Genomic DNA, 15,062 nt, shown 5'->3' with positions numbered 1-15,062 from the left:
TCAGATGATTACCTCCTCAAATACATCCATGAAACCAACACTCCAACCATTCTTCTGACCCCATCCCTAGTGACATCGCCATTGATTTCTACACCCATACTCTGTCTTACTGGACCAGGCTAGGTAATCTCTTCCTCAGTCAATACTCCCTCCCTTACCTCAAAACAGGACAGGTTACCCCTCTTCTAAAAAAAACCTCAGCTGATGTGAACAACCTCAGCAACTTCTGCCCCATCACCAAACTCCCTTTTCTTTCTAAAATCACAGAAAAATGTGTTGAAAAACAACTTTCCCTACATATTATGTACAATAATCTCCTTGACGTTTTCAAGTCTAGCTTCATTCAAGATTGCAGCACTGAAACAGCCCTGCTGTGAATGATTGATAATGCGCTGCATATACTCGACTCTGGGGAATCATGTCTTCTGATTCTTCTAGACCTCTCTGCAGCCTTTGACACTGTTAATCAAAACACCCTCCATAAACACTCTTCAACAGAGAATGGGCTGGGAAGGCACAGTGCTTAAATGGTTTGCCTCATTCCTCTCGGACAGATCCCAAATGACCATGATAGCGAACAGTCTTTCGTCTCCATTTGCGGTAGGTCAATGTGTCCCTCAAGGCTCTATCCTTGCACCCACTTAGTTTAATCTCTACCTGGAACCATTAGGGAACCTCCTAAGTAAATCTGGGATCCATTACCATCTCTATGCGGATGACACTCAAATCTACCTCAAGGTGTCTTCAGCACATCATCTCTCACTACTCAACTTTACTCTCAACTCTATTCACAACTGGATGTTAGCTCATCAACTCATTCTAAATCCCTCCACAACTGAATTCCTCCTCCAATCCACCTCTCTTTCCCCTCCACCTGTTCAATCTTGGATGAATCTGCTAAATTTACTCAACAATAAATCCATCACTGTCGACAGCGCTAAATCCCTAGGTGTCATACTTGACAAAAGAATCAACCTAAGCTTCCACATCAACTCTATTGCTAAGAATGCACATTGCCAACTGTGCCTTCTGTGGGGGATTTGTCGGTTCTTCCCGGAGAAAGACCTGAAAACCTAGGTACAATCGTTGGTTCTCTCTAGACTTGGATATTGCAATTCTCTTCTGACGGGCCTACCCAAATCCCACCTCTCCCCTATCAAATTCATCCTGCATTCAGCAGCTCGCTTATTTCAGGGTCTAAACGAAGCGACCATATCACTCCTATCCTGTTTTCTCTTAGATGTCTTCCCATTGAGGCAAGATCTATTTACAAAACTGCCTGCATCACCCACAAAGCATTTCACACTTCCTCCCATCGTTACCTGATGAATAAACTGAAAATATCTGGAGGCTCTAGACCACGGGTACTCATAGTACGGCCCGCGGGCCAGTGGCGGCCCGACAAGCCTTCCTTTGCGGCCCGCGGACCTTGCTGACATTGTACCCGTGTTTTTGGAAAAAATGTTTAGCGTGTCTGCAAACACTGTGTTTCAGCAGCGCAACTCTGAGAGACTCTGAGAGACTCTGCTGCGGGGCCAGGGCGATTCCAGTGATTGAGTCGAGCTGCAGGGGCCAAGAAGAGGTGAAATGCCAACAAAGCTCCATTAACATGCAAATGGTCTTTAAAAGACCTGTTAATTTCTCAAGTGCGGCTGTGTGTGTCCTGGAAGCTGCCTCAGCCAGTGCAGCTGGTAGGAGGGGTCCTTTGGGAGAAGATCGCCCTGAGAAGTCTGGGGGCTCTACGATACATATCCATGCAGACCCCCTGCTCCCTTTAAAGCCGTAAAATTTGTTCATTGAAATGACAAGTGTCTATGAACCCAGGTCACGTAATCAGCACCTACAAGGCACAGTCATAATTAATATATTCTGAGTGGCAGAAAACAACTCTACCTCATGTGAAAATACAAATGAAAATACATGCTACAAAACAATCACTTATTATCATAAGAAATTAAAATGTATATGTGTGTTTATTTACAAGTTCTTAACTAAACATTGTATGACTCACTGGTATGCTTAGCTCCTGAAATATATTCAAAACATGTTAAGAGTAAGAAAAGTACATAGTTATACATATTTTAAAAACAGACAATGAAAAATAAAATGTATTAAAGTTGCCAGTCCCGGTTAAAGTCACTTTGAGAAAAGCATGCTCATTTTTCAAAACGGGAATGTCAGAGGTAGGGTGTTGAATTGTGAAATGTCATAGTTTCAGCATCCAATAGCCCGGTATGGGGGATGTCCCAGCCCGACGCGAGTGCTCCCTGCATCTCAGTGGCGTGCCCTCCTGTAAAGCAGTGATTCATCATTGCTCGTACCTGTGAAGCATGGGAGGGGGCCACACCAGCAACCTGAGGAGTGAGGAGGAGGGGGTTGCTACCTAACCCCACTAGACCAACAAGCTAACAGGTGGGACCAGGGTGCGCAGTGGACACAAGCCCATTCAACTGAGACCCAGAGCCACGCAACCCCCCGCCTGGTGCTCAGTGACATCACAACCATTGGGACCAACATAGAGCACCAGAGGTCGACAGGGAAGGCGTTTTGAGGCGGCGTGTCCCAGAGGGAGGGAGACAGAGGGAGGGAGAGGCTGGCAGAGAAAGGAGAGAGGCAGGCAGAGAAAGGAGAGAGGCAGGCAGAGAAGGGGATAGGCTGGCAGAGAAAGGAGAGAGGCAGGCAGAGAAAGGAGAGAGGCAGGCAGAGAAGGGGAGAGGCAGGCAGAGAAAGGAGAGAGGCAGGCAGAGAAAGGAGAGAGGCAGGCAGAGAAGGGGAGAGACAGGCAGAGAAAGGGAGAGGCAGGCAAAGAAAGGAGAGAGGCAGGCAGAGAAAGGAAGAAAGGAGAGAGGCAGGCAGAGAAAGGAGAGAGGCAGGCAGAGAAGAGGAGAGGCAGGCAGATAAGGGAAGAGGCAGGCAGATAAGGGAAGAGGCAGGCAGAGAAAAGAGAGAGGCAGGCAGAGAAAGGGAGAGGCAGGTAGAGAAAGGGAGAGAGGCAGAGGGTGGGAGAGAGGCAGACAGAGAAAGGGAGAGGCAGACAGAGAAAGGGAGAGGCAGACAGAGAAAGGGGAGAGGCAGGCAGAGAATGAGAGAGGCAGGCAGAGAGGGAGAGTGGCAGGCAGAGAAGGGGAGAGGCAGGCAGAGAAGGGGAGAGGCAGGCAGAGAAAGGGATTGGCAGGCAGAGAAAGGGAGATAGGCAGAGAAAGGGAGAGGCAGGCAGAGAAAGGGAGAGAGGCAGAGAAAGGGAGAGAGGCAGACAGAGAAGGGGAGAGACAGGCAGAGAAAGGAGAGAGGCAGGCAGAGAAAGGAGAGAGGCAGGCAGAGAAAGGAGAGCGGCAGGCAGAGAAGGGGAGAGACAGGCAGAGAAAGGGAGAGGCAGGCAGAGAAAGGAGAGAGGCAGGCAGAGAAAGGAGAGAGGCAGGCAGAGAAGGGGAGAGACAGGCAGAGAAAGGAGAGAGGCAGGCAGAGAAGGGGAGAGACAGGCAGAGAAAGGAGAGAGGCAGGCAGAGAAAGGAGAGAAGCAGGCAGAGAAAGGAGAGAGAAAGGCAGAGAAAGGAGAGAGGCAGGCAGAGAAGGGGAGAGACAGGCAGAGAAAGGGAGAGGCAGGCAGAGAAAGGAGAGAGGCAGGCAGAGAAAGGAGAGAGGCAGGCAGAGAAAGGGAGAGGCAGGCAGAGAAAGGAGAGGCAGGTAGAGAAAGGAGAGAGGCAGGCAGAGAAAGGGAGAGGCAGGCAGAGAAAGGGAGAGGCAGATAGAGAAAGGGGGAGAGGCAGAGGGTGGGAGAGAGGCAGGCGGAGAAAGGGATTGGCAGGCAGAGAAAGGGAGAGAGGCAGAGAAAGGGAGAGGCAGGCAGAGAAAGGGAGAGAGGCAGAGAAAGGGAGCGAGGCAGAGAAAGGGAGATAGGCAGAGGGTAGGAGAGAGGCAGAGGGTGGGAGAGAGGCAGAGGGTGGGAGGGAGGCAGAGGGTGGGAGGCAGAGGGTGGGAGGGAGGCAGAGTGTGGGAGACAGAGGGAGAGACAGAGGGTGGGAGACAGAGGGTGGGAGACAGAGGGTGTGAGACAGAGGGAGAGAGAGAGGGTGGGAGTGAGGGTGGGAGAGAGTGAGATAGTCAGAGTGAGTGAGACAGTCAGAGTGAGTGAGACAGAGGGAGGGAGGGAGGGATATAGGGAGGGAGGGAGGGAGGGAGCGAGAGAGAGAGAAAGAGAGAGATAGAGAGAGAGAGAGAGAGAGAGATATTTGTGTATGCAAGGTCTGGTGGCTCAGTGGACGAAGGCGTCCGCTGCAGGGACCTGTGATCAACCTCATGGTCACAGTTTTTTTTGTTGCTCTAGCCCCGCCCCCTACTCCACTGACCCCGCCCCCACTGGTGCGGCCCTCGGACACAAACCACACTGTATATTTGGCCCCTGAGAGAAAGTTTGTGAGTACCCATGCTCTAGACCTTCTTGTAATGCAGAAAAGTTTCTGCTTGAGCCCCCCTCCTTCAAAAGGGAAAGATTTATGGCGCAATCCTTCTCAGGTAATGTGGTGAGAATATGGAACTCGCTTCATCCGTTGCTCCGTGCCACCTCCTCTACCCGGATCTTCAAAGCTGACGTTAAATGTTTTCTCTTCCAAAGACACTTTCAGAACAAATACTTTCATTCTCAGGCCCCTCTAGGAAGTTCGCTCATCATTGTAAATTTGTAATTTTTTCTTGTACATTCCTCACCCTTGCTTGCTGTGTTGGATAGAGTGTTTTTCTACACTACCTTTTCTAGTCTCCTGTTTATTTTTGTAATGTTCTATTGTGAAACACTGTTCTCATGTAACGTAACTGGTTCTATTGTACAGTGCTCTGACACCTTCGGATACTGTCCGCGCTATATAAAAATGCATTAAATACATGAATAAATAAATATCGGGGAATCCGCTCATTCTCAGAATAAAATGGTTTGAGATTATTTTGGGGAACCTATATTTGACCCAACATTGATTCATCACCCACATTCTTTGGAATGGTTCTCTTTATATCACATAGCATACTACTTCTCCATGTATCTCAGACTTTCCTTGGAAAGCAGGCTTGCTGATAGCTGCAAGTGCGAGTAAGCATCATATTTTAACGCACTCTATGCTCATTGTTTGTACCTCTTCATGTCTTTAAATTAAAACTTACTTGTGCACCTTCTTAGCCGACAGACTCCTCGGCCCCGGTCCGATGCGGCTTGTGCCGTTTGTTCGGAGGGCCCCCTGGAGTGGCAATACTCGACTTCCCGGTGGTTAGCGCTCTAGTTTCGTGCTCCCACCAGTATTTAGGCAGAACCTTTCACGCACACGCGGCGGACACAGCAGGCTTGCTGATAGCTGCAAGTGCGAGTAAGCATCATATTTTAACGCACTCTATGCTCATTGTTTGTACCTCTTCATGTTTTTAAATTAAAACTTACTTGGGCACCTTCTTAGCACGGACAGACTCCTCGGCCCGGTCCGACGCGGCTTGTGCCATTTGTTCAGAGGGCCCCTTGGAGTGGCAATACTCGATTTCCGGGTGGTTAGCGCTCTAGTTTCGCGCTCCCACCAGTATTTAGGCAGAACCTTTCACGCACATGCGGCGGACACAGCAGGCTTGCTGATAGCTGCAAGTGCGAGTAAGCATCATATTTTAACGCACTCTATGCTCATTGTTTGTACCTCTTCATGTTTTTAAATTAAAACTTACTTGGGCACCATCTTAGCGCCGACAGACTCCTCGGCCCCGGTCCGACGCGAATTGTGCTGTTTGTTCGGAGGGCCCTCTGGAGTGGCAATACCCGACTTCCGGGTGGTTAGCGCTCTAGTTTTGCGCTCCCACCAGTATTTAGGATGAACCCAACACGAACGCGCAGCGGACGCGCCGGCGGCGCGCCAAAGGCAAGCACGTCTGCGCCCGTCCGCGCCTGGACTGGACCTAGGCCACCCCCCCCCGGCCCGGTGCCCCAAAAACGGGTAAAAATTTACTACTCAGGCAGAGAACTATTTAACTTAAGACCACCTCCCAATAAATCCTGTTCACACCTCATTCTATTGGCACTGGCTGATCCGCCAGCTAAACCTTGTTTAAACTGCACATTTAAGCCATCTATCCTTTTAACTCCTGAGGCTACCACCCTACAGCACAATAAAGGAAATGAAAATATTACAGTAGCCCTTATTAATGCTCGCTCCTCAGGCATGCACAAAGAGGGGATAGCAGAGCTACTCACTCCCCACAAAATCGATGTCCTGTTCATAACAGAAACCTGAACAGACCCTGCATCTGGTCCAGACATCGTAGCGGCCACCCCCAAGGGATATTCTGCCTTAAAGCAAGATAGACCGTAAAAAAAGGAGGCGGGCTGGCAATAATTTTTCGTAGCCACCTAACAACCAAAATAGATCATATCCCCTCTCCCATCTGTGAAGCACTGCATTTCTCGATCTTGCTCGCACCATCTCAAACTTTTAAGGAGATCCTGCTATACCGCCCCCCAGGTTCCAGGACAGAGTTTCTGTCAGGCCTAGGCAACCTTTTGGATTCCACAGTAGCCGAGGATACCTTCACCATCCTAGGCGACTTTAATTTTCACTTAGAAAATCACCTAGACAAGGACACTATATCTTTAGAGGCTGACTTAGAAGCTGCTGGCTTAACGCAGCGTGTTCTGAAAGCCACCCATATAGCCGGACACACGCTAGATGGCCTTTTCACTAACACTTGTAATCTCTCTGTTAAACAAATACTTCCCCAGGTATGGTCTGGCCACCACGCAGTTATCTTCAGCATTTCCATTGACAGCAAGCCCCCCCCCCTATATCTCCCCCAACAAGCCAGATTTGGTTAAAGCGTGGAAAAAGACAGATAATCTTCTCCTTAAATCCCAGCTGTCCATTACCAAACCAGATGTCTCATCAGACTCTAATATGGCCGTGGCCAACTACACTGACTGGCTGCGGAACGCCTTCAATCTGCTAACCCCGGGTAAGACCTTCTCTAAAAATCAAACCTCCCCGTCAGCCCCTTAGTTCACGGAATCCCTTAGGGAACAAAAGAAAATCTGCAGAAACCAAGAAAGGCACTGGCGCAAATCCTACAGTAGGGAAGAAAAATCTCTCTATAAAGACGAACTTGCCAAATACAAACGTTTGATCACTCAGGAAAAAAGCAAATACTATGTCACTCAAATTGAACTAGCAAAAAACTCTAATAAAAAGCTCTACCAGGTGGTGTCCACACTATCAGGTCACACACCCACCGTTCCCATAACCCATTCCCAATCACTGTGTAATTCCTTGGCTGACCACTTCTTCAATAAAGTGAATGACATCTATGCTGAATTTGCGTCACAGTCCAAGCTGGCCAACCAATTTCTGAACAACAATCACCCAGCTCACTGTCTAAAGCAATTTGAAATCACCAACTCTGATGAAATTCTCACCATAATGACCTCTATAAAGTCAGGATCGGCTAATGACCCCTGCCCACCGGACGCACTTACTCCTTTCGCTGAGCAGGTGGCAGGTGCTTTAGCCAAAATCTTCAATGTAATGTTCACCTCTGGTACCTATCCCACTATCTGGAAAAAGACTATTCTAAAGCCACTCTTAAAAAAACCCAACCTGGACCCAGTCGACAACAAAAACTACAGGCCAATAGCCAGTCTACTTTTCCCAGCCAATGTTGAGGAAAAACTTATGAGCATTCAACTTTCTAAGTACATAGAAGACCACCATCTCTTAGACGGCACTCAATTCGGATTCCGCAAAGGCCATGGAAACGAGACCACCATAATTAAGGCTTCAGAGAACATCGGAATCATCCTGGACCAGGGTGGAACAGCAATACTCACCTTGCTGGACCTCTCATTGGCGTTTGACACGGTCGATCATACCATAATGATCGACCATGTCACTAAAATGGGGATCCAACATAGGGCCAGAGAACTGTTGCAATCTTTTCTCACCAACCGCACTCAGTCGGTTACGTTCGGCAATTTCCACTCTGCCCAATTAGCCCTACCATGTGGGGTCCCCCAAGGCTCATCCCGGAGTCCGACACTTTTCAATATCTATGTGTCGCACCTAGCCAAAGTCATCAAGGCTCACGGGATGGGCCTTACATCTTACGCCGATGACACTCAACTGGTGCTGGCAGTGAACAACAATGGAGATAGGGTTGCAGCTGATTTTTAGAAGGGCATGCTCGCCATCAGCAGCTGGATGGCCAGTAACTGCCTCAAATCGAATTAGGAAAAAACAGTAACCAAGGTCAGGAATCTGGGTGTCACATTTGACGATAAGCATAACTTTGTCTCCCATGCCAACTCAGTGGCATCTGCCTCATTCCACAAATTACGCATGATTAAAAAACGTCTGCCTTTTCTCCCTCTGAACACTGGAAAAACTTTAGTTAGCACCTTGGTCATGTCCTCCATAGACTACTGCAATGGACTGTTCGCAAACGCCCAAAGGCGGGCAACGGACTGTTCGCAAACGCCCAAAGGCGGGTTATCCAAAAGCTGCAAACAGTTCAGAATGCAGCAGCTAGAATTCTATCAGATACACCTAAGTTTAAACCCATATCCCATGTTATCAAGAGCTATCATGGGCTGTCAGTAAAAAAACGGATAAAGTTCAAGACTCTGTGCATTGCCTTTAAAGCATCTCGCAACAATGGTCCCGAATTCCTAATTGACCACTTAAAAATTCACGCACCCATTCGGGCACTCCGCTCATCCACTGCCCTTCTGCTAATGGTGCCACGCACAAAAACAGCCTCCTGGGGCGACAGAAGGTTCGTGGTCACCACGGCTAAACTCTGGAATACGGTCCCGCTTGAGATCAGATCCTGCCAATCTCTTCTCACATTCAGAAGAATGTTAAAAACCTGGTTGTTTAATCAATAAGCTTTCTATCAGGATCCACCTACTGCAGTCGGTAGCGCCGAGACACCCCCGGGTATTTGTGCGCTCTATAAATTGCAAAAATAAATAAATAAATCAACAAGAAATAGGTTACATTCCAAGTGTCCCTGAAGATACACTTCACTGTATCTACACTTCACGGGCCACACCCCCTCACTTCATCATATGGCAAGGAACAAAAGATCTCTGATAAAGAGCTCCTTTATGGATGCCCGTTGTGTATTGCAGCGCAGACCCAACGAGGAGCAGGTCCAGATGATGAAGCATGACACCTGGTTTGCTGGGTGTGTGAGGACCCTAGTTCTGACAGAGCAGGATCCCTCCTATCCCTCTACAACGTCAATTTCCGTCTTCCCAATCATTATTGATCATAGTGGTTGGTCGCCTGTCTTGTTTATTCTTCACTAGACACCACCTTTTGAGGACAGCATACCATCATTGTATAGAATCTTAGAGGGCATTTATGCTGGACCTCTGTAAAAAGCCCCACAGTCCCCTCCTTTGTTAAACATGCTCTGTCTTTACTCCCTGCAGGTAATGCCACAGGTGATGACTCGATACCTGTTGAGTTTTACAAAATATTCAGGAATACAATAGCTCCATTCTCTGCCAAAGTAATTCAAGAGATAGGAGATTCTCGTATTGTACCATCAACTTGGCATATTACTAATATAGTATTTTTCCCGAAAAAGGGAAAACCACTGGAAGAATGCTGCTCTTACTGCCCAATATCGCTTATCAATGCTGATGCCAAAATGTATTCCAAAATTAATTTTGGCTAACCGCCTGGCTCTCCTTATGTCAAAACTGGTGTCCAGTCAACAGCACAGCTTCATAAGGGGCCGAGATACTTCAGCACATATTAATACTGCTATAATGGCATTTGACTTGGCCAAACAATCTGGTAGTAATTTGGGAATTATATTATTAGATGCAGAAAAAGATTTAGACTGTGTGGCATGGGGCTGTCTGTGGCCAATTCTTACCACGTTTGGAATGACAGGCTGATTTCCTATGTGGGTAAAGGCACTTTACCATGCTTCACAGGCTAAATTGAACTATGCTGGCTCTCAATCTGTGCTCTTTTATATAAATAGTGGAATGCACCAGGGATGCCCTCTCTCCCCATTATTGTTTGCCTTGTATCTCAAACACTTCCTTCAGGTTTTACGTGCCAGTAAAAGTATCCTGCCACTATGCCCATGACTTAATGAATTAAAAATCAATGCTTATGCAGATGACCTCGCCATTTTCATGACAGACCCGGGTAAATCCTTGGTAATAATTATGAATGAGGCAGGAATATTTGGATCCTTGTTAGGATATAAACTGAACGCTAATAAAACTCAGGTGTTATTGAATTTTCAAACACAATAACACTGTAATGGGAACATGCCCTGTAGTTACTTTGTTTAGGTATCTGCATTTCATCTCAGATTGAACGTATAATTAAATTAAATTACGATGCTATACTCCAAAACGTTATCAACAAGCTAAAGAATTGGCATAAATGACCGATAGGTAGAGTTGGCAGGTGTAACATCATAAAGATGATGATTTTCCCAAAATTCTTATACATATTTTGCGCCATTTCTCTGACAGTTACTAATTATTATTTTTTTTAACTGGATGGTGTAATAAGCAGTTTCATATCGGGATATAAATGTGCACCCTAAGCAAATAAATTACTAAAGTATCCATTTAGCCAAGGTGGCCTCAAGCTCCCCAATTTTAAATTATACTATTGGGCCTCTTTTGTGCATAGGCTACATAGCCTTCTCGTTAACAGTGGTCAGGATTTTAACCACAATCTTCTGTTAGGCCAGTATAGCTGTAGGTTTCTCTATCCAGCCCACAACATGAATTATTTCAAGAGTATGTTTTAAGACTCTTAAGGGTTTAGTCTTTATATGGCGGGAAATTGTAGCTAGATACTCTGTACCGATATACTATAATAAATTTCATTGGGATAATCCACTTCTTCCAGACATCTTTCATGACTGTGTGTCTAAACAGTGGGCTAAACTTGGCATTGACAATCTTGGAGACCTCTATGATTTTAATGGTTTTCAAACTTTTCAAATTTGCAAGACGCTTTCTTAATGCTACGTCAAAGCTACTATAAATATCTGCAACTGAGAGATTTTTTGGGGAGAACACAGGGTCTTAAATTAGTGGAGACACGACCTATTGACATTTCTACATGAACCTCCTCAGAAGGATGCAATACGTGTCGTATACAAGTATCTTTGCCAGGATAGATCTGAACTATGTCAACAGTTAGCCTTAAAATGGAGTACTATCCTGCAGATTGAAACTACTCCTATAATGATAGATAAAGCATTCACAGCATTAAAAGATGATGGTCTACTAATCTAAGGCTACAACAATTTAAGACAGTATGTATGTTATATTACACTCTTGCAAAGATTGCCAGCTGGGGTGACAAAGAACTCAATATTCTAGTGTAAAAACTGCCTTGGATTAGATTTGGTTTTTACTACATAGGGAATCATGTTTGGTGATAAGGGAGATCCTAGCTATGCACGTCGTGCACTACTTTCTATAATTTTGGTTGCTGCTAGACTAGCTATTTCCAGGGCCTGGATTTCTCCTAGGCCTTGCAATTTTGCGGAGGGGTGTGCTATTGTTGAGAAGGTTTTTGAGAGGGAAAAAGCCTTAGCTAAAATTAGAGGCCTAAGCTCAACGTGGCGATTTAATGCAGTGTGGCATAAAACGATGACAGATTGATTGTATATATTGAGATACCCCACTCAAACTTTATGTCTGTATGAACTTTGTGTATTTGCGTTTACTTCTTCTGTGATATAATTTTCCAACTTCTTTCTTGTATCTGTACTGGAATTAGTACTAGCTGATGTATATGTATTTGTTTTGCCTCCCCTGCTAAAAAAAAGGAACCTACTTCACCCCTGGCAGTGGTCTCCCTTGAGGGGGCACTGACTGTGCACCACCTCTTTTCAGCACAAGATGAGTTCACCTCCTGACCGTCTCTTTGTCTCTGTGCAGTGACCATAGTAAGGCATGGGCACAAGGCAAAGTGTTTCCAAGTCACCATTTTTACTAGGGAACATCTCCCTTAGAATCCCACCAGTCCTATATGTGCACTGTAGCATCCTGCCAGCTCAGACACTCGCCAATAATCATGCCACACACATGGAGCAATTTTACACCTCTTTATTCAGATGCATGTAAGTCACAACCAAACATTCTAAGCCTGCCTTCACTCATCTTTCCAACACTTATGTCACAGTCCTACGGTGTACAGTGGGAACCAAATGATTTCAAGCATTCTTTTATTCACAAGACACTGCATCTCACACTTTTATGAATTAAAAGTTATAGCTTTTCAAAATAAATAAATAACGGAATAAATACACACAAGAAGTACATGAATAAATACACAGATCATTTCAGATAAACAGGCAATTACAATTCTTCAATTAAACATCATGGCACCTGAATCACACGTCCTGATCGGGTCACTGAAAATCAGGAACTGACAGAGTCATCAGCAGTCTGTTGAGACCCAGTCTCTACATTGACATTGATGTTTTGTGAGTGATTGGCCAGGTCGAAAATGAGAGGACTCTCTTGTAAGGGACTCCCCAGAATGCTGGGCATTCACCATGTGTCCGTAGGTATAAGTGGTGGTAAAGGGTTAAGCCTCATAAGGAGCAGCAGACTTTCTCTTTCTGTGTTGTCTGACTATCACACGATCTCCTCTTGTAAAGGTGACATCTTCTATATGATGTTGTCTGCCAGCATATATTTTCATCTTCCGGTTGTGACCAAAGCCTGTTATATGAATGTCTTACTCATTCTTGGATCTGTGGTTGGTCACTTGGGGCATCTTGGTCTTCATGGCTGTCCCAAACATGAGAGTTGCAGAGCTTTCCCTGTCGTTGAGGGAGGGGTCAACTGGTAAGCTCAAAGAGTAGTTTTCAACAAGCTGTCTTTTGGGTACTCACAAATCATTCTACCAGACCATTGGCTTGAGGCAAAAGTTGAATACTTTTCTGGTGCTTTATACTGAGGTGATTTGGAAAGTCTTTCAATTCTGGACTATTTGAAGGTGGGCCATTAAATGTGTAGTTGATGAAAGGTCTTCTATCAATGGGAAACAGGAGTATTCATCAACAATAACTAGAAGATGATGTCAATTCTCAAGAGGACCAAACAACTCTACAGCAATTTTCTCCCAAGCATAATGTGGCAATTCTGACATGTTCAAAAGGTGCTGAATATTTTGAGACAAAAGACAGTTGCCTATTTGACAAGTCTTCTACTATTTCTTTACCCGTTCATCAATTTACAGAAACCAGACTCAATCACGGAGAGCTCTCTTAGTGGCAACTGTTCCTCAAAGTCCCTCATGGGTGACATTGATCACTTGATGTTGGAGACTCTAGGGAATAACAATCCTTGTACCGCAAAGAATGAGGCCTTCTTGAGTCACTGAAAGTTCATCTCTTACATTGTTGATATTCACATACTCACTGTCATTAGTGAGAAGTCTAGAGTGCTGGTTCCATGATTGCTGAACAACAATATATTTTAACTTTAACATGTAAACTATCTTGGCTCATGGCGATGACAATTTGTTCCAAGGACATGGCAGCTGGTATGCTCAATTTTACAATAAACTTGATGCAGGTAAGCCTCCTCTGTCTTAGAAGGGGTACCAGGGTATTGTAATGGCACTCTTGAAAAATAATCAGCAGGTTCTGCTCTTACCCTGGATTATGAAGAATGCTATAGTTGTATTCTTGTAACCTCAAGCCCCAACATTCAATTCCCGGAGGCATTTTAATTTTGGGATTGCAGAATAACAGTGCTTGATGATCAGTCACTACTGGAAAGCGCTTTCCATACAGAAACACATAGAAATATTCACAAGCTCAAACCACTGCCAAACTTTCTTCTTCAGGTTGCGAGTCAGCACGTTCTGTTTGTAACAGGCATTTAGTGGCGTTTGCCATGATCGGTCTCCAGGCATTTGACTCTCCATTGTGCTGTGCAAGGATTGCACCTAACCTGACAGGACTAGCGCCAACTATAACATCTGTATGAAGTTTAGGATCAAAGTAGGCCATTTCAGTGACACTCTCAATATCTTGCTTGATCTTTTACAGGCTCTTCTCACATTCTTGTGACCAATGAAAAAACACATTCTTTTTTGCTAGTTCATCCTAATGGTGTGCTGACCATAGCAACGTTTTGTAAGTATCTAGGACAGTAACTGGCCATTCCTAGAAATGATTTTGACATAGAAATGTCATGTGGGGAATCTGCAGAACCAATGCTTGTACTTTACTGGATCAGTTTTCATGCCCCCATCAGAAAAAAAATGGCAAAACAATTAAGCTTTTCTTGTGGTATTCACATTTGTCAGCATTTGGAATTAAGCCTGCATTGTTCCGCAAAGGACATACTTTCATGCGAGCTTTGTCATGTTCTTTCTGTGTAGCTCCAAAACCAATAATCATCACTATAGTTAAATGCATTTACTACAGTCTGTATGATACGTTGAATGATGTCTTGGAAATGTTCTGCAGCAAAGGATATACCAAAACGGAATTGCTTATAGCGAAACAAACAAATTGGGAATATCCTTTATTTAGGTCAAGCCGGGAATAGAGCTTATTACCATTCAATTGAGTTATCATATAAACAATGTGTGGATTGGGATGTTTCTCTTGCTTAATTGCCATGTTGTCAACGCATATGCGTACAGGGCCTTCACTGTCTTTTTTAGGCAGTATTACAATGGTAGAATCCTAACCCATGAAATAATGAAGGACCAATGATGGTCGTAAATTTTGGTCTATTTTTACTTCTGAGGTGATAAAAATAGGTAATGTTCCATTTACTATTGGTGGTGACTCAAACTTAATATGTGACTGCCTATTGGATAGATATTCTCAAACTAAATATCATCCACCTAAAGCTTTTTTTATTTTAAAATACATTTTTAAATCAACCAGATTAGTAGAAATATGGAGTCTACATCACCCAAACGAAAACCTATTTATATTTTTCTCTAACTCTCATCATTGTTTACTCTCAAATTGATCACTTGTTAATTTCCCATTCATTAATTCACTCATTTTCTGATCCTACAATT

This window comes from Lissotriton helveticus, chromosome 4_1 (genome assembly GCF_964261635.1).
Source record: "Lissotriton helveticus chromosome 4_1, aLisHel1.1, whole genome shotgun sequence".
NCBI classification, from domain to species: domain Eukaryota; kingdom Metazoa; phylum Chordata; class Amphibia; order Caudata; family Salamandridae; genus Lissotriton; species Lissotriton helveticus.
The sequence above is the reverse complement of the archived record's forward strand: the minus strand, read 5'-3'. Positions refer to the sequence as shown.